The 24,349-nt window shown below is 36.6% G+C and overlaps 1 pseudogene across 1 annotated transcript; it reads right to left on the bottom strand.

Moving 5' to 3' along the window:
* Positions 1 to 20,769: 20,769 nt before the first annotated feature.
* Positions 20,770 to 21,345, bottom strand: LOC307104556 (solute carrier family 25 member 16-like; annotated as a pseudogene). Its single transcript has one exon. The product of its transcript is annotated as a solute carrier family 25 member 16-like (transcript).
* Positions 21,346 to 24,349: the final 3,004 nt, after the last annotated feature.

Genomic DNA, 24,349 nt, shown 5'->3' with positions numbered 1-24,349 from the left:
TATTTAATGAAGTGATGAAAGTTTTTATGTCCGTAAATGGTTCACAGGGCTAAAAATTTTTAAGGAATGCTATGTTTTCATTTGTATTATTAATGATAAGGATTATTTAAACATTATCTTCTAATTCTTCCTTTACTTATTGGAGATCAATTTGCCTTACTAGAATATATAATGGTTAATTGGAAGATAATATTCCTTTTGTTATCACGGGAGAGCCTTACTGTTATTTTTTAAATGTCATCTGTAAGTGAGGATAAAGGCTATAAAAAGTTTCCACTGCCTATGTCACTGTGGTGTTACCTTCCGCCAAGGGGGAAGATGTGAGGCTCTTTCTACACAATAAACAGGGGCTTTCATTTCTCCCTGATAGTCGGAGATGAGATGGAGGACACTGTGAAAAGGGAATTATAAGGAAAATGACTTCTTAGTTAGATAGAGTCACATTTGTCACTAGTCGCTTGTTTAAGCCACTTCACATGGTCAATGTTTAGCCCCAAATTGAAGTTTCAATCTTTCTCTGTTCACAATCTTTCTCTGCTCTCTTTCTCTCTCTTCAGGCTTTGAGTGAGAACCTTGCATCTCATATTTCAGACACAGAGTATTTTTGCCATGAATAGTGTTCTTTGTGTATTCATGGCAGAGCCTCATGTATTTACGACTATTTTTCTTTCCTCAATCTCTGACCAAGAAGAGAACAAGGCCCTGATGAATGTCAAGTAACTCAGAGATATGAATACAAAGTTGATCTGAGTGACACAGAGAGGTGAATTATTGAACATAAATGGATCATGTCAGCCAAGAATTGTGACCAGAATATGTAACAGTTTATACTCTTTTTCCTTTGAGGTAAACAGAAATGGGAAAAATACAGATACAATGATTATGTTCTATATTTAAAACAGAACAATAATTACAAACCAAATAAAATCAACATCCTACTAGTATATTCTGAATAATTAAAATGTGGCAGTTAGGTTAAATATACTGCCTGTTTAACTCACTTTTATATAAAGATTTAAATATTGACTGTATAACTCACAATGAATTTAATTCCCATGAATATACAAGACATGACAGACACAATATAATTAAATACATATTTATGTACATGAAAAGGCTGTACTATTCCAGTAAAAATAGTTTATATTCCTATTACATTATACTTAAATGAATAAAAGAAAAAATTGCTATTCTTGCAAAATGCACTATATATTTATTTTAAATACATCTTGACTCATCTAGTCCTTATTAATTAGATTAGTATATTCTCATTCATTCATTTGACAAAGAGCACATGTAAGTAGCTGGTATATGTGGAATTTTTAAAGTTATGTTAGTGATTATCTCACTCCTAGAGGATGAAGCAATAAGCACTATTAACTACTTGTGCATAATTTTCCTACATAAATTATGTTTTGTCATCTAATGGAAGCATTAGTGAGAGAAAATGTATTTGAAAGTTGCTAATTTTAAGTAAATAGAAATGCTGGCTGCTGTGGTCAAGAATACTGTCCTTTTTTTTTAATGTATTAGTTTCTACTAACATGTTTATTCAAAGAAAGGTAAATGAATTGAACTGATAATAATTATATGTCAGTCCTACAAATTATTCCTTGAAAGAGAAATGAGTTGCCAGATCCTACTTCTGAAGTAAGATTCTTAGGAGAAAGAAATCACTGGGAATTTTGTCTCATCCTCATGGACAAGAGTCTGGAGCAGGCAGATGACAAACATTCTGAGGTATCAACACAAAGTAGAGCTGCTATGGTTGCCTCATATTTATCCTGTTCAGAAAATACCTGAAACCTACTCTCTGACTACACTTCTGAATTTAAGGTGAGTCTTCAATGGCTTAATGTAGCCAATAAATATTACAGGAAAATATTAGTAAACACACTCATCCCCAGTGGAAAACTGACCTGACTATGCGATGGAAAGACCCGGAGGAAAGGAAAAGAGAGGTGACATCACTGATTTACCCCTTCTTTCTTTGTCAACAATATTATTTAAGTAGCCCTATTAGCACTCAACTGCACTCCTTAACACTCACCCCCCAAATATACTTCTCTTAATTGACTGCTGCTCTTGTTAAAGTTGATTTGTATAAAGTATTTTTCTAGTCAACTGAATAGTTATTCTACAATGACAAACACTACATAAATGCTGTATAGAATGGTGATGAAGTAGACATGCACATTCTTGAAAGAGGGAGATTGTTTTACTTGAGTCAATTTTTTGAGGGGGCTCAACTGGAGAATTACCAGGTTAAAAATAGTTCATGCATAATTTTGATATTCTATGCAATTGGTTTAATTATTTAATTCACTAGTAAAAAAGCAGGGGCCAATACAGACCTTTTCAAAGTAGCTATGTCCAACACAATTTTTTGCATTGATGAAATACTTCATAATCTGTGCTCTTCAGTACTATAGTCTCTAGGCATATTAAGCAGTTAAAACATGGCTTATGTGATCAAAACTGAATTTTAAATTTTATTTAATTTCAATTTGACTTAAATTTTAAAGACATAGATGGCTTTTGCTATTGTATATATATATATACATATATATATATATATATATATATATATATATATTTTGGTGACATATAATATATATTAAACATTATATGTTTTATTACATCTAATTATACTTTACATATAAATATAAATAAATATCTATATTTTTATTTTATATATTTATATAGAATTGTAGCCTTACAAAAATTTATCAACTATTAGGAGTTTTTATAAATGCCTTATTTTATATAACCATACTGCAACTTTGAAAATAAAGCAATTAATATCTGCATGATGCATTATATTGTATCATACTATTAACCAAACTAAAGTCTTTATTTAAATTATATCAAGTTTTTCACTCAGGTACTTTTAATTTTTTCTAGAATCCAATGTACCTTCCATATTGCATATAGTTGTTATTTCTCCTCAGTCTCTCCCATTCTGTGCCAGTCCTCAGTTGTTCCTTCTATTTCATGACCTTGACACTTGAAGAATATTGTTCAGTTATTTATTTTTTAGAATGTCCCTCAGGTGGGTTTATCTGATGTTTTCTCATAATTAGATTGATTGAGGTTATGTATTTTTGGCAAGAATGTCACAGAAGTAATGCTCCCTCTCAATGTATCACATCAGGGATATACTGTATAATGCTGATGTTTCTAATTATTGGTGGCATTCACTTCATTCAACTGTTAAGATGACTTTTATGACATCTTCACCCTAAAGTTACTTTTTTAGATGATTATTAAAAAATTTCTTGGGGGAAATAATTTGAGAATATGCTAATTTCCTATTTTTCTTTAACTTTTGCCCAATATTTTTCATCCATTTACTTTAATTAGAATAAACTCATAGATATTAATTTCATTCTGAGTTGTAATTCAGTAATAACATTATTTTTTTACTCTATTTCATTTTATTATTTATTTTATACTAAAATTGTTCTGCGATTGGCCTTTGGGAGTTATGTATATATATATATATTTGTTATCATATATATATATGATAACAAATAAACTATTAAATAAGTTGTGTAGTTTTGTCATAAGATTAAATATATATAAAAGTCAAGTTTTAAATTTTTAAATATTTAATAACAATAAACATTTTAATAACTATTTAATTATATTGAATATGTATAAATCAACATTTGGAACTTCCTAACTTATTTAAATATTATTTCAGTTTTAAATATACAGTAAAATTTTGAAAATATCTTTTTAAAATATCTCATCATTTTACATATGTGGAAAGTTCATCTCATAATGAAAAAGTAAATGGGAAGATTGTACAAATGCAGAATTATAAATAAAAATAAGTTTGTTTTGATTAGTATCTATAGTAACTACATTTCTTTCTTTTTTCTAATTTTCCCCCTCTCCTTATTTTCTTGACTAATTTGTCTTTCTATTTTCTAATTATGCATATACACATATACATAATTGCATAGATATTTGCTTAAAATGTAAATTTTTGGCAAAATTTTATTTTATTCAGCCTTTAACTAGATACTTTAATATTCTTTGAATACTTTGTCCTTGGTACATAATTTATTTAAATGGGATCTTGTTTACTTTTCAGTAGTAACTCATAATTATTGTTTAACTTTCAGGAAATTTTAAGGGCTAAATAATTGTTTGCTACACTACCAAGCAATTTCTGTTTATTGTGGTCTAATGAAAATTTTGAGAATTAAACACTTTTATGGAGTTATTATTTGTGAATAATAGATCAAGGCTGGGAAAGCCATGATAAAATGGACTATAATTGGCCATTAATACCAACATACATGAAATTTGGGCATATCATATTTGCTAATTAGAAGGTAAAAATAACTTATGTAACAAATTATCATTTAATACATACAAAATACTAAAACCATCAGTAATAGTGCAAATATTGGCCCCAGATTATATTGACCAAAATGTGATAGAAGCAAAAAACAAAATATGTAAAAGTGATTTTATATATTAGCTGTTTAAAAAAATCATAATATTTTTTCAAAAGTTGATATGTTAAATAGTGATGTGAATAGTTGAAAACTACTCAATGATGCAACTGAACAAAGCAGGTATATCTACAAAATACACTGACTATAAGAACATAAGATTATTGCAATATATATTTCTTGCCTGAATTACTATGTTTTAGAGATAACACTGAGATTTCAGGAGATTTTATGATGCTTTTTGATCTCTGAAGCTTTAGAGAAGCTTGAAAGTTGTCATCAGCAATAGCAGGAAGTTGCCACTTTATGTTATCCCTTTGATATATGCCTGTTTTTAGTTCTATGAATTCAGATGTTTTTTGGTGGTCATACATTAATATTCAGTGGACAATGCTATTGTCCTAAATTCCAGATGAAACTATTTTAAACTATTTTTAAATATTGAGTACTTTATTTGGTCTCATATTATCAAAACTCCAATATTTTTTTTTCACATTGACCTTCTTATAATCTGCCTAGAAGCAGTATAAGAGTTTTATGTCCCAATTTCAGTTTTGTCACAATTTCAGGCAAAGGGATTGAGGTTCATTATTGTTTACTGATTAAATGACATAACATAAATAAATAAAACAATAATGTAATAATAAAGTATCAATGGTTCATCATATCTTCTTCCTTAGTTTCAGTTCTCTGATTGAATTAGAATTGATGAAAGTTGCTATACAAATTAAAAGTTAAAATGAAATAATTAAAAGTGATTTATCAAAATTATTACTCAAGTGTCATTTATTTGATAGATTAATTAAAAAGTAAAATAGAAAATAAATGACCTGAATAAAAGTTTAGCTGAACAGTGTCCTTTATTTATTTTATTTTTCAAAAATCTGTTTTCTCTAAGATAAAAGCAAAACTATTTTGGAACTTTTAATTAATGTTAAACAGATATAGCCTTACTAAGCATTAAAACTTAAAATTTCAAAAGGTAGAAAAATACAATTTATATATATACTAGTAGCCATGTGCACAGATCCGTGCATCAGTAGCTCTCTGCTGCCCAACTGTAGCTCTCCCATGGCCCCCCTCTCCCCTCCCTTTAATAGCTTGATTCCCTGCCCCCTCCTGTAGCTTTTTGCTGCCCCACTTATAGTTTGCTGCCCCACCCTCCTGCAGATTCATCATCTGGTCATTTCGCAGTGGTTGTTACACCTCAAGGCACAACAGATAATTAGCATATTCTTCTCTTATTATATAGGATATATATATATTGCATAAAAATGTCTTAACTTTCTTCTATGCTCTATGAACAACTATGCCAATTCACTTTTTAAAAATTCTTTATTGTTTAAAGTATTACAAGAGTCTTCTTTTCCCCCCATTGATGTCTAATTATTTTTGTATATTCCTTCCACATATAAAATTTAATCAATTGAATATTTTCACTAACATCATTATCAAACATATCATACAGTCTTATCCTATCTAATAAAGAGGTAATATGCAAATTGACCATCACTCCAACACAGAAGATGGCGGCCCCCATGTGGTCAAAGATGGCCACATGTGGACACAAGGTGGCTGCCACAAGAAGGCCAGCGGGGGAGGGCAGTTGTGGGCAATCAAGCCTGCAGGGGAGGCCAGTTGGGGGCAACCAGGCCAGCAGGGGAGGACAGTGAGGGGTGACCAGGCCTGCAGTGGAGGGCATTTGGGGGTGACCAGGCCTGCAGGGGAAGGCAGTTAGTGGTGACCAGGCTGGCAGGGGAGGGCAGTTAGGGGCAATCGGGCTGGCAGGGGAGCAGTTAGGTGTTGATCAGGCTGGCAGGGGAGTGGTTAGGGAGTGATCAGGCTGGCAGGCAGAAGCAGTTAGGGCCAATCAGGGAGGCAGGCAGGTGAGTGGTTGGGAGCCAGCAGTACTGGATTGTAAGAGGGATGTCCCAGATTGGAGAGGGTGCAGGCTGGGCTGAGGGACTCACCCCCACCCCCGCCCCCGTGCATGAATTTCATTCACCGGGCCTCTAGTCTATATATATATGTGTGTATATATATATATATATATATCTAATATGCAAAGTGTCCCTGTGGGAGTTTGACTGGGAGATCATTATTTCTATTGCTCACTAGCTAGCTATGATGTGTGTTGACCACCATGAGGAGGCACAGAACAAAGGAAGGCCCTGGCTGGCAGCTGGCAGCAGGGGGAGGCCTCAGCCGGCAGCTGGAAAGCCCCAATTGCCGGCCAGGCCTAGGGACCTTACCCATGCATTACTTTCATGCAACAGGCCTCTAGTGTATTATAAGTTAACTGCACAATTAAAATATTTGCATTGTACTATAAACATACAAAAGTATATATTGATATATGTATGTAGTGAAGAATAACAATAAGCCCTATCTGGTTTGGCTCAGTGGATAGAGTGTCAGCCTGCAGAGTGAAACATCACAGGTTTGATTCCAGTCAAGGGCACATGCCCTGGTTGCAGGTTCGATCCCCCGTGGGGGATGTGCAGAAGGCAGCCAATCAATTATTCTCTCTCATCATTGATGTTTCTATCTCTCTCTCCTTCTCCCTTCCTCTCTGAAATCAACAAAACTATATTTTAAAAAAAGAATCATTATAAAATGAAATAATGGAACTACTGTTCAGCTTAAGAATCTGTACTAATAATAGACACATATGTAAATTTACCATCCCTCCATGATGCCCAGAAATAAACGATTTATAAGTTTTAAATTGTACCGCATTCTGAGTCACTTGATGAAATCTGGCAGTGCCCATTTCACCACTGATCATTTCTTTGTCCAGCATACCTATGCTACCTATCAGTTACTTAGAAGCTTTCTTGATTATCAGATTGAGCACCCTGGCATCACAATGAGTGCTTTCAACTTACCTTTATTTTAATTAAGAATGGTCCCTAAATGCAGAAGTGATGCTGGCAATTCAGATATGCCAAAGAGAGGCCATAAAGTGCTTCCTTTAATAGAGAAGGTGAATACAGTAAGATATTCAGAGAAAGAGAAAAAGGGAGAGAGACCACATTCACATAACTTGTATTACAGTATAGTTTTATAATTGTTTTTACTATTAGATGTTTATCTCTCTCTTCCTCTCCCTTTTTCTCTCTATTCAATCAATGAGAAACATATCCTCTAGTGCAGTGGTTCTCAACCTTTCTAATGCCGCGACCCTTTAATACAGTTCCTCATGTTGTGGTGACCCCCAACCATAAAATTATTTTTGTTGCTACTGAGTAACTTTAATTTTGTTACTGTTATGAATCATAATGTAAATATCTGTGTTTTCTGATGGTCTTAGGCAACCCTGCTAGCGGTTCTCAACCTGTGGGTCATGACCCACAGGTTGAGAAACACTGCTGTAGAGCCTAAGTCCATCGGAAAACACAGATATTTACATTACGATTTATTAACAGTAGCAAAATTACAGTTATGCAGTAGCAACAAAAATAATTTTATGTGAGTGGTTAGTGAGTGGTTAGGGGCAATCAGGCAGGCAGGAAAGTGGTTAATGGTGATAAGGCAGGCAAGTGAGTAGTTAGGGGTGATCAGGCATGCAGGCAAGTGGTTAGGGGAGATGAGGCAGGCAGGTGAGTGGTAAGGTGATGAGGCAGGCAGGTGAGTGATTCTGGGTCATGAGGTAAGGTGATGAGGCAAGCAGGTGAGTGGTTAGAGGTGATCAGGTAAGCAGGCAGAGTGGTTAGGGGAGATCAGGCAGGCGGGCGAGCAGTTAGGGGCCATCAGAAATGTATGAGGTGATTAGGCAGGCAAGTGAGTGGCTATGGGCGATGAGGCAGGCAGGCAAATGGCTAGGGGTGATGAGGCAGGCAGGCAGAGGAGGTTAGGGGCAATCAGGCAAGCAGGTGAATAGTTAGGGGTGATTAGGCAGGCAGGCAAGTGGTTAGGGGTGATCAGGCAGGCAGGTGAATGGTTAGGGGCAATGGGGCAGGCAGGCAGAGGTGGTTAGGGGTGATGAGGCAAGCAGGTGAGTGGTTAGGAGAGATCAGGCAGGTGGGCAAGCAGTTAGGGACCATCAGGAATGTATGCAGAGTGGTTAAGGTCAATCAGGCTGGCAGGCAGAGGTGGTTAGGGGTGATCAGGCAGGCAGGTGAGTGGTTAGGGGCGATCAGGTAGGCAAGTGAGCAGTTAGGAGTCAGCAGTCCCAGATTGTGAGAGGGATGTCCGACTGCCAGTCATCTAAACTGGCAGTCTGATGTCCCCCAAAAGGTCCCAGATTGCAAGAGGATGCAGGCCAGCTGATGTCCCCTTCACCCCCAGGCATGAATTTTGTGCACCGGGCCTCTAGTAAAAAGAAGACCCAACTGACTACTTTTACTATAGGTGAGTGATTGTTAATTAGTTCTAATCACATAAGCATTGCTGATGTTTCTCTAACAGATGAGAAAATACCTCTTTCAGATTTGCAAGTTTTTAATTTTAATGAAGAGTGTTAGTTTTTGGGTAATTACTTTTTTCTCAAAGAGTTTATAGCTGTTATCTGAAAAAGTATTAGTTACTCTGACATTATTGAAACAGAAAAATATTCTAGAAATTTATATTTTATTTTATCTTTCATATTGTAAACTCACCTAAAAAATCAAATAATGCAGTTGCTTATAAACATTAGAATAATGTATTTAAATCTAAGCTTTTTACTCATACTGTTATGTCTTAGGGAAAAAAGAAGGCGTAGTTTGGAAAATGTTATATAAGTGAAGTTTCTAAACAATGTTTTTCACTAATTTTCAAAAATTTATATTTAAAAACAAAGCCCATGTTCCATATTTACAAATAGCAAAATAATTAATTAGATTTATGGCTCTCAGGTATTTTTACAGAAGCTTTCTCCATTTTTAAAGTTAAAGACAATATTGCAAAGTCTAACTAAAATCTATGAAGCATTACAGATGGCAAGTGTGATCCCAGAGCTAGGGAGTGGGGCAGTTGGGGAGGCAGATACCTATTAAGTGAGGCTAACTGGCAATTAAATTATATATATATTAGAGGCCTGATGCACGAAGATTCGTGCAAGAATGGGCCTTCCTTCCCCTGGCTGCTGGCACTGCCTTCGCTCTGGCCGGAGCCGCCTTTCCACCTTTGCTCCACCCAGAGCTGCCTTTCCGCCTTCCCACGCTGCCCAGAGGCCCAGAGCGGCTGGGGCGGTGCAGAATGCCTGCATCGTCACCATAGCGATGATGTAAGCATCCCACCCCCGGCCGCTTGGCGCCTGTGTATGCAAGTTAACCTGCCATCTTTGTTGGGTTAATTTGCATACTCACTCTGATTGGCTATGGGCGGAGCAGAGGTATGATCAATTTGCATCTTTCTCTTTTATTAGTGTGTGTGTGTGTGTGTATATATATATATATATATATATATATATATATATATATCTTACCTAATAATAGACAAACATGTAAATTGACCGTACCTCTGCTACGCCCACAGCCAATCAGAGTGAGTATGCAAATTAGAAGGCCAAAGATGGCGGCCGCCCAGCTGCTCCAGGCGCGGAGTGACCAGGCAGAGGAGGACGCCTGCTATGAGAGGGAGGGCAGGGGGTGCAGGGATCTATAGGAGCAGAGTGGTGCAGCGAAAACAAGACTACAGACTCTGGTGTCTGCAGCGAAGACGAAGATGGCAGACTTTGGCCAGAGTCTGCAGCAAAGAGGAATAAGGCAGACTCTGGCCGGAGCGAAGGCTGGGTTCCGGAGGCTGGAGGAAAGCTAGTGCTGGAAGCCAAGGGAATGAAGGCCTATTGCACAAATATCTTTGTGCAATGGGCCTCTAGTATATATGAGACTAATAGCCATTACCCATTTCTACACTTGGGCTTCTCATACAAACTGCACTTCAAGAAGAAGCCTGTGCTGAACTGCCTGCCTTTGCATTGATCTACCTGCCTGTACTGTGTTTTTGCCACCTAAAGCAGACCTTAGAAATATTTTCTGAATTCTTTCTCAACCAATATGGTTGAGGCTTTCCCCAACCAATCAGAGCTGGGCAGCTCTGACCAATCAGAGCAGCTCTATTGTGACCAATCAGGATTATGCCTTTTGAGCCAATCAAATTGTGAGGATTTTGGGACCTCATTTGCATGAGGACAGACCAATCAGGGACCAGAGCTGAAGACACTCTCCTTTGGCTTGGTAACTAACTTTCCCTTTCCACTGAAGAATGAAAATGTGTGTTCCTGCCTGAGGTGAGGCACCTGAAGATGTCCTCCCAGAACAGAGTGAAGCCAACCATGGCAGAGTGGAACCAGCATAGCTGAAAGCACAAAGCATCAGCGAGCAGAGCAGAGATGTCTGTTAGAGAGGAGTCTGGCCCCAGGACTATCTGGCGACAGGACCACCTGATCCCAGGACCACCTGGCCCTAGGACAATCTGGCCCCAGGATCAGCTGGCTCCAGGAACACCTGTTCCCAGGAACACCTGGCCCCAGAGCTGTTCTAGAGCTGCGCTGTACCAAAACTAAGTTGTTTTGTTCTTCACTGCACCCAAAGTTAGGGATAATTGCTTAATTATCAACATAAATAAATCAATTATACCTGACACAAGTGCAAATAAAGATTTAGTGTTCATAAGAAAATTTTGTATAGTTATCAGGGCATAAATAGTTGAGCTACACTCTTTAATAGAAGCTATTGAAATGTTGGCTCCTAGAAAACAAAATAATAACAACAAAAATCCCATCTAAATTTTTAATTCCAATAGGAAATTATTTCAATTGTAATTTTATGAGGTATCACTATTTAATTTGTTGATTGTTTAATAAGTTTTAAAGATAATTAAGAATTCCCTGAGATTCCTTTTTATTTGTGTGTATTAAATACATGTAAAATAAAAAATCTTTTGCTATTTTCTTGTCCTTAAAACAGAATGTTTATATTTTATAGGCTTTTTATTCTGGTACATTTAAATATTTTCACATTATTCCATCCAACATACAGGCAAATATATTTAAAATTGTGGAACTGATTTAAGTTACTAAAATTTAAGGGTCATTTACTTATTAAATACAAGGTCATAATTTTATTGTGTCTTCTTATTTTATGACATATTACATCAACTTTTCTAGGTGAAGATTGATCTGTATCCTCTTCCTGCCATCTCGATTGTCAGATATATAGTTTTATTAGGATTGACCTGTCAACCATGAGATGTTGTCAGCTATAACCCTGGAAAATAAAAATAGTTTGTATTTTTTCAGAGCTCCAATATGTGCTCAGGCAAATCTTCTAGTATGTATGCTCTATTATAAGGCATCCTTAAATAGCCATTCATTTTAGTTCAAGGCCAAAACCCTTACATTAAAATGAATGTTTGTGATGCATATTTGGCAGGTGAGTAGAAATATACTTAAATGTTAAAATACTTCCTCTAGAATATAAGATGCACTATATCACTGTAAATAACTCTTCTATGTGATTGAAGTTCCATTGTGAGAACAATTATTACCATAATTTAGAGTATATCTTTTCTCTTTTCTCCCATTAGAAGTTGTTTAGACCTTGTAGAAATCAGTTTGTATTTGATGAAAAATTCTCTAGTTCTTATATTTCTTGGCTTACTGATACATTGCTTTACTGCTAAGAAAATTAGTTAATGGGTATTGTTATCATATGAAATTAGTAATGCTAGACATTGTGAAACTAAAAAATTAAAGTGATAAATGAAGCAGAATCCCTGCTTAAAGAGCTCATAACTTAATAAATCTGTATTCCCCTGAGGCCTCTAAATATATGGTGTAAAAACTAATCTTTAAAATGGCTGTCCTATGTAATGACTAGCATCAAACAAGGGTATATTGATGATTTTCAAAGGCTAAAACTGAAGCCTATTAACTTGTCCTACCTTCTACTGTATTTTCTCATTCCTTTCTGATACCTTTAACATCCAATTTCTTTCCATAGTCACCTCTGCAAAAAATCACACACATTTGGCCAATGCTTAGTGCAGCTCCACTTCCTTTTATTTTTACTGAGCAGTCAGGTCCCCAGTTGTTCACAATGCCCAAGTAAGCATCACTCCTGGTCCTGAGCCTAGTCCTACCTTTTGCTTGACATTCTAAAGAGGATCATAGTAACGGAGCAAAAGCGAATAGGACACTTACAATTCATATTATTAAAAAACACTCTTCCCTAATGACTTACATTAGTTTTCAGAAACCCTATGAGAACTATAAAATATTTGTACTTAAAAGAATGTTATTAAAATTTTGTTTTTCCCCAAATTCACCAATTCAATGTATTTTCTTTCTTTTATATTTTAACCTACTTTATTTAATGCATTCACAAAGAATCCTGGCTGAATTATACAATTTGTGTCCATGTATTTAGTAGGAGTCCATTTTCAAGGTGAACCTGGAAGACTAGAGTCAGGGTATCATCAATGAAGGTCAGGCTATTCTTGTGAGTATTTAAAAAGAAGTAATAGCTAAGCAACCAGAGTTTATTGTGCATTTATTGTCTAAAGTAATTGTATCTTATCTGAAGAAATGTGGGATATTATACTCATGATGTAGCCTCTGCCTATTTTTTCAGCTTCTTATTTTTGCTGCCTTTTACTACCTTCTATTTATCCTTGCACATACATTTGCTTTCTTGGGTTATCAGGTTATTAATACTTCCCCCAAGGCATAATGAAATTTCATAACTCACTATATATATTTTTATTTTGCCACATAACTAGGAGCTCTTCTTATTCTTTTCAGCTTAAGGTCCTTCTATTTAGGCTATAAACATAGCCCATTAAGTCATTTTTATGCATCTTTGTTGTTATAGTTCCCACCTTAATGCACATCTATTATAGTGATTATATATAAGTTTAATTAATTTATCTGGCTCTTATGCTATGTTGGAGCTCCTTGAAGGCTGAAATTGTGTTTCATTCAATACTCAATTAACAGAAGTTGCCACTTCTATTCAACATAGTACTAAAAATTCTAAACAGAGCAATTAGGAGAGAAAAAAAAAATAAAGGCATCCAAATCAGAAAGTAAGATGTAAAACTATCATAGATGACATGATATTATATGTACTAATTCTTAAAGACTTGGGGGAAAATTGTTAGAACTGATATTCAGTGAAGTTTACTTAACAAATTAAAATGAGTTGCATTTGTATACACTAGCAATGAACTACCCCCTCAAAAAATTAGAAAACAATGCCATTTACAATGGCGTCAAACAAAATAAAATATGTAAACATAAGATTAACCAAATAAATGAAAAGTGTGTATACTGAAAACTACAATATATTGATGAAAGAAATAAAAGACAAATGATTGAAAAGACACCCTATGTTCATATATCAAAAAAACGTAATATTGTTAAAATCTTCATACCGCCCAAAACTATCTTTAGAATCAATGTTATCTCTATTAAAATCCCAATGACATTTTGTAAAGAAAGAAAAATAAAATCTTGAAATTTATATTAGGCCACAAAAGACCCAGAATGGCCAAATTGATCTTGACAAAGCACAACAAAGTGGGACACATCATACTTTCAGAATTACAAATGTTACAAAGCTATGGTAATTAAAACACTTTGACACTGGCATAAAGATAGACATATAGACCATTGAAACAGAATACAAAAATATGTCCAAACATGGATGATTAACTGATCTTTGACAAGGATACCAAGAATACACAAGGGAGAAAGGAAAATCTATTCAACAAATGATGTTGGAAAAAACTCGATTTCCAGGTGCAAAAAAAAAAAAAAAAAAAAAAAAAGAAAAGAAAAGAAAGAAAAAGAAATTGTACCCCTGTCTTACACCTTATACAAAAATCAATTTAAGATGGATTAAAAACTCAAACATAAGACCTAAAACTACAAAAATACTAGAAAAAAAACATAGAATAAAATCTTGATATTGTTCTTATCAATTATTTCTTGGCTATGCCACCAAAGCACAGAAAACAAAACCAAAAATAGACAAGTGGGATTATATACTAGAGGCCTGATGCACAAAATTCATGCAAGAGTAGTCCTTCCTTCACCCGGCTGCCGACACCGGCTTCCCTCCAGCACCCAAGACCCAGGCTTCCCTCTGGCCACCAGCAGGCACCCAGGACCTGGGCTTCCCTCGCAACCCTGGCTTCATCTGGAAGGTCGCCCAGAAGGACATCTATTCTAATTAGCATATTACACTTTTATTATTATAGATATAAAAGTCTAATATGTTAAGTGTCTGACTGACTGGTCGCTATGATGCACACTGACCACCAGGGGAAGACGCTCAATGCAGGAGCTACCATTACACACACTGGCCATTTACAGAGAAATGGCACCACGCGACTGGTGACTACAAAGCAACACTCGGCTTCCCCCAAGTGGGATACTGGCCTGCCACCACCCCAGAGCGACAGCCCACCAAATTGCGGCTGATGCTGCCAAGAACCCATGGCGCAAAATGTGGCACACAGCACAGTCCAGCCCAGAAACGGTGGCTGTGGGCACCCGGTAATTACGTCACGTATCAATGCCTGGCTTCCTCTCCAGAGCGACTAGACTCCTTGGTGTTTCTTCAACTCAGGAACATGACTTGCTTTATAGCCAGGTGCAAACATTTTACACTTTAACCAAATGTCTGTGAAGCGTTTTCCCATGCCTCATCTCATTTGATCCTCACAGAAGTCCTGGAGTAGGTAGATAGGAGACTCAGTGGAATCTTATTTTCTTTTCATTAGCCGGAAAATGGAGGTTTAGAAAGCTTAGAAACTTGACCCAACTAAAAAGAAGAAATGGTGCACCTTGAAAATGACTTCAGGTTTTCTCATTGTGTAGAATATAGTCAAACACTGCTGCAGTTAAATATTTTACCATTTGTTCTCCCTGCATGATCTACAATAATAATCTGTTTCATGTTGATATTTACTGCTGTGTTGCTGACAATTACCTGAAAGAGAAGTTGGGGTGCTTCGCTGGGCTGTAAAAAGTTTAGCTAAATCAGAAAGCAGGTCTAATTAAGCAAGTTTATTCTATATCTATAAAAGGTTAAGTTGACTTGCACATGCATGATACATATAAAGCTCTTGTGTGTCTTTCAATCTGTCATTGTCAATCTTGAATTTGGTTGACACTTCTATTATAAAGAAAGGGTGAATAGCATTATTAAAATATTTCTTCTAATTAATTTCCTTTCAATGTGCATGAATTCATACACCGGGCCACTAGTATAACACTGAAAAGCTGCTTTCTGCAGAGTAAAATAAACAATCATATCTCTCAATTTAAATACTTCATTTTGAATTGTTATCCTTTTGACCTCAATATTCCAGTATAACTCAGCTTGCAAGTTTCACTTTATCTTTATAAGTGTGAAAACTAATTTCTGTTAGCCCTAGGCAATCAAAAGACTCCATCAGTGCTGAACCAGTTTCTCCACAGTTATCATAAAAGAGAAGGAGAGAACACTGACACATTTAGATCCATGCAAAAATTTGGAGTTACAAGAACAACTTTATTTTTAAAATTCAGGGGATTTTCTTTCTATCATTTTAAGTAATATAAAATTTCAGAATGGTTCCTGTATGAAGAGTTACACAAAATATTCTCTATGTTGGGGAACACTGTAAATTAATTTTTATATATTTCTACCTAATTTGCTCCATATCTGATAAACTTCTATTGTTTTTGCTCATAAGTTAGTAAAATGTCAACTGTCAACTAGTTGACAAGATATATCATTTGGACAAAGATACCATAATATTGCTTTAAATGAAATACAGTCATAATGATATTTAGTTTTGAAAACTATTTTTAGCACACTTTCCTACTGGGCTCATTGAATATCAGAATTGATATTGGCAATGTAGCTCTAAGGTAAAAATTGAAGTAGTTTTCATAAAGTTATTTCTTGTAGCAAGTTAGTTACATCAAGTAACTAAGATAATGGCCTCAAATTACTTCTTTAGAAAATATTTGCAGTCCTTTTATTGATAAAACATAACTAAGATACTTATACATTTAAATTATCTTGAGATTTGGTAATAATATTTAGCTATTGTGTAATCCAAAAATGAAACTATACAAAATAGTTTTAGAAACACATGTATTTCTACCTGCACATACACTTATAAATCATACAAAGATACATATTTATTTTGAAATAAAGGCTTTGAAAAATGAAACCATTTCATCTAATTATTACCAAGGTGTGACAAGAAATCTTTCATACAAAAACAAAAATTGAAGTAGAAATAACACTTTCAACTTAGTTTTCTAATGTCTTAAAAATCACATCAATTTTACAAATCACTACTTTTGAGAACAAAACTATAACTGTTCCCCTCCCATTTCTGTTATGCTTACAATAAAACATAAAAAATACTCTAAAAACAATAAATGTAATCCATACATTTTAAGCCATTTTAATATAAAGGATAGCAATTCAAACCATTTTTACATTTCTATTTAAGTTTATATTGTACTGGAATTATTTTACATGGAAGGACTAGTTGATGTATCATGACAATACTTGAGGAGCAGTCTTTGACATCCCCATCTACATTAATGGACATTTCACAGTTTACTTAAATAAATTTTCTAGTATGTACCCAATTATCTAACAAAACAAATCTATAATGCTAATCTGTTTTGAGAACAGATAGTCAGTATTTACTATTACTGCCTTTTGGAAATACATTGACTTTTTAAAATACTCAAATTAGTCATATTACTTGGTAATAACATTTGAGGAATACACGAAAATTCTTGGAGAAACCAAGATGGCAGCATAGGTAAATACCTAAACTGCTGCCTCGCACAACAATTTCAAAACTACAACTAAAAGACAGAACGGACATCATCCAGAACCACAGGAAAGCTGGCTGAGAGGAAATTCTACAACTAGAAGGAAAGAAAAAAGCTCATGGAAAATCAGAGGAGCTGCAAAGGACTGAGTTACAGAGACACACGCGCAGAGAGGAAGGGCGGCTGAATGCCTGGCTGGCTTTCTCTGGTGGGAGAGGGAAGGAAGCCCCCGACTGCACTGAACCCCAGTTCCGGGTGAAACCCCGTGGACCCAGGCTCATATGGGGGGAGTCTGGACTGTCAGGTAGAGAAAGGCACACAGAGACTCAGAGACTTGGGGAAACCGTGGTGGGCAGGGGTCTGGAGGCACATGAGCGCAGAGAAGACTGACTGCTGAGGTTGCCGCTAGCTCTCCCTAGTGGAAGGGAGTCAGAAGTTCCTGACTGCACTGAACCCCAGTTCCGGGCGAGCCTGGGGGAATCTGGACTGTTAGGAGGAAACTCAGGGGAGCCATGGAAGGCAGAGGTCTGGAGGTGCACTCACAAGGGCAGGGCTGACGGGATGCCAAGACTGTCTGCTTAGCCCTGAGACTCCGCCCCATCCAAGCTGAGCACAGAGGCTTTTGCAATTTTGCAAGTCTGGTCCTATAAGGCTGTCTCCAACACAGGTCTCCAGGCGTAGACACAGCTGATACACATAGCCAATTGGCCTGGAGGTCAATTCCTCCCAGTGATACCAAAAACAATCAAGACTTAACTACAATAAGGCTGTACAACCAGACCACAAAGGGGTGCACCAAGAGTGTCCACCTCAGGTGACTGGGAGCCGACCCACTGGACTATATAGGAAACCTAGCACACAAAGCTACCCTACCACCTCAGGAAAGCAGTGAAAATGTGGAGACAAAGTAACAGATCACAAATGAAAGAAATGGAGGGGAAAAAATGACTGGATATAGAATTCAAAACCACAGTTATAAGGTTTTTCAAGAATTTCCTAGAAAAGGCCGATAAATTTAGCCAGACTCTCGAGGATATGAAAAAGGACCAACTAGAAATTAAACATACACTGACTGAAATAAAAAATATTATACAGAGACCCAACAGCAGACTAGAGGAACGCAAGAATCAAGTCAAAGATTTGAAATACAAAGAAGCAAAAAACATTCAACCGGAAAAGCAAAAAGAATCCAAAAATTTGAAGATAGTGTAAGGAACCTCTGGAACAACCTCAAGCGTACCAACATCCGAATTATGGGGGTGCCAGAAGAAGAGAGAGAGCAAGATACTGAAAACCTATTTGAAGAAATATTGACTGAAAACTTCCCCCACCTGGTGAAACAAATAGACTTACAAGTCCAGGAAGTGCACAGAACCTCAAACAAAAGGAATCCAAAGAGGACCACACCAAGACATATCATAATTAAAATGGCAAGAGCAAAAGACAAAGAGAGAATATTAAAAGCAGCTAGAGAAAAACAGTTAATTACCTACAAGGGAGCACCCAATACGATTGTCAGCTGATTTCTCATCAGAAACTATGCAGGACAGATGGGAGTGGCAAGAAATATTCAAAGTGATGAATAGCAAGAACCTACAACAAAGATTACTCTACCCAGCAAAGTTATCATTCAGATTGGAAGGTCAGATAAAGAACTTCACAGATAAGAAAAAGCTAAAGGAGTTCATCATCACCAAACCAGTATTATATGAAATGCTGAAAGGTATTCTTTAAGAAGAGAAAGAAGAAAAAAGTAAAGATAAAAATTAAGAATAACAAATACATATCTATCAACAAGTGAACCTAAAAATCAAGTGAATTAAAAATCTGATGAACAGAATAAACTGATGAATATAATAGAATCAGGGCATAGAAAGGAAGTGGACTGATAATTCTTAGGGGGATAGGGGTATGGCGGGTGCAGGAAGAGACTGGACAAAAATTGTACACCTATGGATGAGTACAGTGTGGGGGAGGTAAGGACAGAGGGTGGGGTGGGAACCGGGTGGAGGGGAGCTATGGGGGAAAAAAGGAGAAACTATTGTAATAATCTGAACAATAAAGATTTATTAATTAAAAAAAAAAATCAGCCGAAACCGGTTTGCCTCAGTGGATAGAGCGTAGGCCTGCGGACTCAAGGGTCCCAGGTTCGATTCCGGTCAAGGGCATGTACCTTGGTTGCGGGCACATCCCCAATGGGGGGTGTGCAGGAGGCAGCTGATCGATGTTTCTCCATCATCGATGTTCCTAACTCTCTATCCCTCTCCCTTCCTCTCTGTAAAAAATCAATAATATATATTTAAAAAAAAAATAAAAGGAAACCTGAAGCTAAGAAAGCTACAAAGCGGGAAGCAAGAAGTGACAAGAGTCTAGATCTGGCACCTACTCCTGCCCCATGGAGCTCAACACGAAATACTATCTCCCAGCCAACTTCTGGACACCCTGAAGTAGACAAAAAAAAAAAAAAAAAAATGCAGAACCTAAAGAAGAAACTGAAAGCAATCGAACAACTGTAAGAACAAGCAGCAACTGGAAAACAGCTGGAAAAAAATCAGTTGGAGAAAATTCAAAAAGAGAAAGCCCTTCTCCAGGAGCTGGAAGATTTGGAAATGGGTATTTGAAGATTCACAGAAAGCATGTTGGTCACCAGAGATCAGTAAAAACATATCCTCTATTAAGTTCACTGGTGTATACGGAATAGTCATGTGTCCACATTTAACACCCATCTGTAATTTTAACCATTTTTCCAAGATTCTACATGTGTGTGAAAATATTTAATAATGCCTATTAAATTTGTTTTTGCATCCTGCTTCCTATATCATGTTAACATATGCTATAAAAAGATATTAATATGAATTTTCTAGCTAAGTTTAACAGATTGAAAGACAAATGTCATTGTTTTTTAGTAAGGGACAGTATTTATCATATAAGTGAATAAAATCCTTTCTTTAAAAAAAAATTCTTCATTGACTGTTGAGTCTCTACATGACTACTTTTTAAACACATTTTTTAATAAAGAGAAAAAGTGTTTGTCCTTTTGTCCATTGGAGCAGAATTTTAAGATGAGAAGTAACAAGGATAATATTTCAATGCTGGTTTCTAAGCTACAAATCTTATTTGTTATTATAATAATAACCAATGCTAGATTCTTTGAAAATCATGATTACAATTTTAAGCTTGGAACAGCATGATAAAGCTAATGGCAACCTCTTGAATCCCATTTTAACTTAGTTCTATTTCCAAATAACACTTTTAAATGGTTTCAAATAATGTAACTCATTAGCCAGCATTAGTCTAGGAATTTTTTTCAGTGTTTTGTTATGTAACTTTTGGCATCAAAAAGGATATAAAGCACTTTTGCTTTGTGATGAATTAAAAAAAAAATCAAGTACTAAAATACCAGTGGTTTCTGTGACAGGGTAAATATCCTTATTTAAGTAATGTTCTCCCCAAAATTAAAGTAACATTTTACTTCTCCCTCTGAGAGTTTATTAAAGAAAGGAAATCACAATTTTTTTTCGGTTAAGGATGAAAAAACTTTTTCCTAAGTTTATATGCTGTAAGCCACTGCTTGAGAGGGAATGCAGTAAATGTAGTTCAGAGATAAACCACTATATACTGCTTTTCCAAGTCCATGGTGTCCATAGATATACTTCATAGTTTCCTGCATAGTAAGGAACTTTTCAAATTCTGAAAGAACAGTTCCTAATTGCATTAGCCTAGGAGTTACATCAAATGGGTAGGATATTGTCTTTGTTGATACTCTAGCAACACCACCACAAAGTAAGTTTATGTGAGTTTTCAAAACTAAGACATTAGGATTGTCTGGTGAAGGTCTGCCAAGAAGGGTGGGCACATGGGAAAGCTCAACACTCTTTAAAGTGAAAAATGAAACACCTACTAGTAAATATGGAGCCTATCTTAGTGTAGCAGGCATCAGGCCTCTGTAACATCCCAGGAACCACCTTCCTTTGCATAAATTGTTTTAAATGCTTGAATAATACCTGTGTAAGTGTGTTCCCTTTTCACCTAGAACATTAGGTGTGCTCTGACCGTGTCAAGAGGGTAAGTACAGACAACTGCTATTATACCTGCCATGATCCAGCCATTAATCTGTGCACATGACCAGAAATTCCCAGCTTTGTAGTAATTAACGTTTTATAATGCACAAACACCATAAACTGGATTGCACCATCAAAAATTTGAATCATGCTCAGCTGGTGTGGCTCAGTAGTTGAGCATCGACATAGGAATCATGAGGTCACAGTTAGATTCCCTCTCAGGGCATATGCCCAGCATGCAGCCTCAATCCCCAGTAAGGGGCGTGCAGGAGGCAGCCAATCAATGATTCTCTTTCATCATTGATGTTTCTATCTATCTCTCCCTCTCTCTTCTGCTCTGAAATCAATAAAAATGTATTTGAAAAAATTCGAATCATCATTGCACCCTTACTTTTATAGAATCCAAGGTATCCCTCCTTTTGGGGAACAGCATGTAATGCAGAAAATACTCCTAAATGTTTATAATGATGATTGTGAGCTTATAATAAAGCTTTTACTCAATCCGAAGAAGCAACTGTTGTTTTAGCACAGCATCTCGCAATACCTCTGGCCAGGAAGGAGCCAAGCCAGTGTGAGTCTCTGCCTGTGGTGATCCCTCTGGCTTCTGTCTCCTGCCACATCACTGGAGGGCATCCCAACAAGGGGTCAGCGGCTTCCAGGGCCACCACCATCAGGGCCAGGGAAGAGTTTGGCACTTCAGTCGCCAATTCACAATCAAGGGCTGGGTCCATGGTCCTTGTTGGCGCTGACATGGCACCTACAGCCCCGCGGGAGAGGCGGAGTCTCAAATCATGTCTCAATTTAAAGCAATTATTTACATCAAAATCATTTGATTAAAGTAAACAGTTTCTAATGTCATTATTGAATAATTAATCCCAGGTTATCAAGAATGAATATCTTCTCTATTTTTTAAATAATTCATAAAGTCTATATTCTTATGTGAAAAATCTAAAGTCCACCTCTTTAACTTAGATAATGATTATTCTATTTTGATACCAGAGTTGGATTCAAATTAACAGTTAATCTTGTAAAAACAAACATTGATGATTAAATAGTTCTTTTTCTATGACTCTGGAAGGCAACAAAAATACTCCTATTCTTTCCTATTTCTAGTGATCTAATTTATTTCCTTAAATTAAAAATAAAGTATTAAACTGAACCCTATATTAGGCAGATAGATGAAATTTAAATAAAAATTGGGTGCTCAATGTATTTTCTATTTTTCTATTATGAATGCAATTCATTCACTCTTTAGTAGATGCTTTTGGATATTTTAGTTTTGTATAGTGAAATTATTAATATTTATGTATTTTTCCAAGTATTACTCAGCATCATAATGAAAGTGAATGCCTACATCTTTATTTTTATGCATTTTGGGGAAAAGCCACTAATGTTATGAGGTGGTATGACATATCCACATAGTAATGTGTGTTTCTTAAAGGTAAAAATAAGTGTCCTTAGCAATTAGTCAGAGGTCTTTGTAAACTTATCTGTACTCTGAAAGAATAAATTGGATATACAAATCTATTGCTTAAAGCCACTAGCTCTTTTTTTTTTTTTTTGTGGGGGGGGGGGGGGGCGGGCAGCAATCCTGCTGGCTGCTTTTTTTCCTCTCCAAAACATATTAGATTTGCTTCTATGGTAGAGCCCACATATTAGGACAAAGCGCTGCACACACAGCTACAAATCATTTGAAGGGAAAAAAACTTAAAAAATAAAACTGCAATTGCTTTTGTCATGCAGTCCCAGCTTGAGGACTCAAAGCCCGCTGGCAAAGGAGTTCTGGCCCCTGAGAAGAACTTCCCCCATGTGGCTGCCCAGATTTCTGCAGGCTCTGGCCTGGGTCTCTGACCAGGCCTCTGTGGTGGAGGCCACCTGGGGTCTGTGAGGGTCTCTGCCTACAGCAGGCCTGGGTGTTGGTCCCAGCAGGCGAAAAGGCATTTCTAATGAATCTAGATCAGCAAAACTTTGCATCCTTCAAGGATCTGAGAAGGACTTCCTTTTTTCCCCTTTTATTATTATTTTTTTAAAGCCTCTTCCTCAGCTCCCACATCCCTGAGGTGGAGGAGGCACCAACCCAGTCTGCAGACCTGAACTCTGGCCTTGGATGTGTGCTCCTGTCAGACAAAGGTTGGCAGGTGCCTTCCTAGGGAGATGACATGGGAGGAAGGCCCACAAAAGTCCTATGTGGCAGAAAGGAAAGGGAAAAGAAAAAGCTAGGAGAACAAAGGAAAACAACCTCAAAACTATTTCCAGCCCTGGCCTTTGTTACTCAGTGGTTAGAGCATTGACCCGCACACCAAAAGGGTCAAGGATTTGATTCTTGGTCAAGGACACATACCTGGGTCACAGGTTTGATGCCAGGCCCATCAGGGCTCGTGTGGGAGGATGTGTCTCTCTCCCATCCCCTGCCATCCCATTGTCTCTCTCTCTGTCTCTGTCTCTCTCTCTCTTTCTCTCTCTCTCTCTCTCTCTCTCTCTGTCCCTCCCTTCCTTCCACTTTCTCTAAAAATCAATGGGAAAAAAACCCCAAACTATTTCCATAGTTTAGGAAGAAACATGTCCCTGTTTTAGCAAATAAGGCAAAGGAAATGTGTGAGTATTTTACCATGTTACTATAAATTACCAAGAAAAAGCTATAAAATTATTTGTAGATCGCCTGTCCTTCCTAAAATTTGTGTCCTGCATTCCCTAAATTAGATATCAGTCTGCAGGCAGATGCGTCTGTCCCTGCTCCCAGCCACTCAAAGAGCAACATAGCACTAGGCCCAGAACTGCCTAAGGGGGTGACGATTTCCACCCTGAGGCAGAGAACTCTCTGCTCCACATGTGGCTGAGCATTTGGTACATTACAAAGAGCACATGAAAATACATTATTGACTCCTATTTCTGGGTATTCTAAAATTTTGAATTTTTCCTCTGCTACGGTAAATAAACTATAATCTGCTGTAGAGAAATTGAGGTAGCAGTAATTTTAGGAATCCTTAAGATAATTCCAGAAGCATAAAATACTGTAAAATGTTTTCCTTATTTTGCTGTTT

Source organism: Cnephaeus nilssonii, assembly GCF_951640355.1.
Source record: "Cnephaeus nilssonii genome assembly, chromosome: 8".
In the NCBI taxonomy this organism is placed as follows: Eukaryota; Metazoa; Chordata; class Mammalia; order Chiroptera; family Vespertilionidae; genus Cnephaeus; species Cnephaeus nilssonii.
The sequence above is the reverse complement of the archived record's forward strand: the minus strand, read 5'-3'. Positions and strand labels throughout refer to the sequence as shown.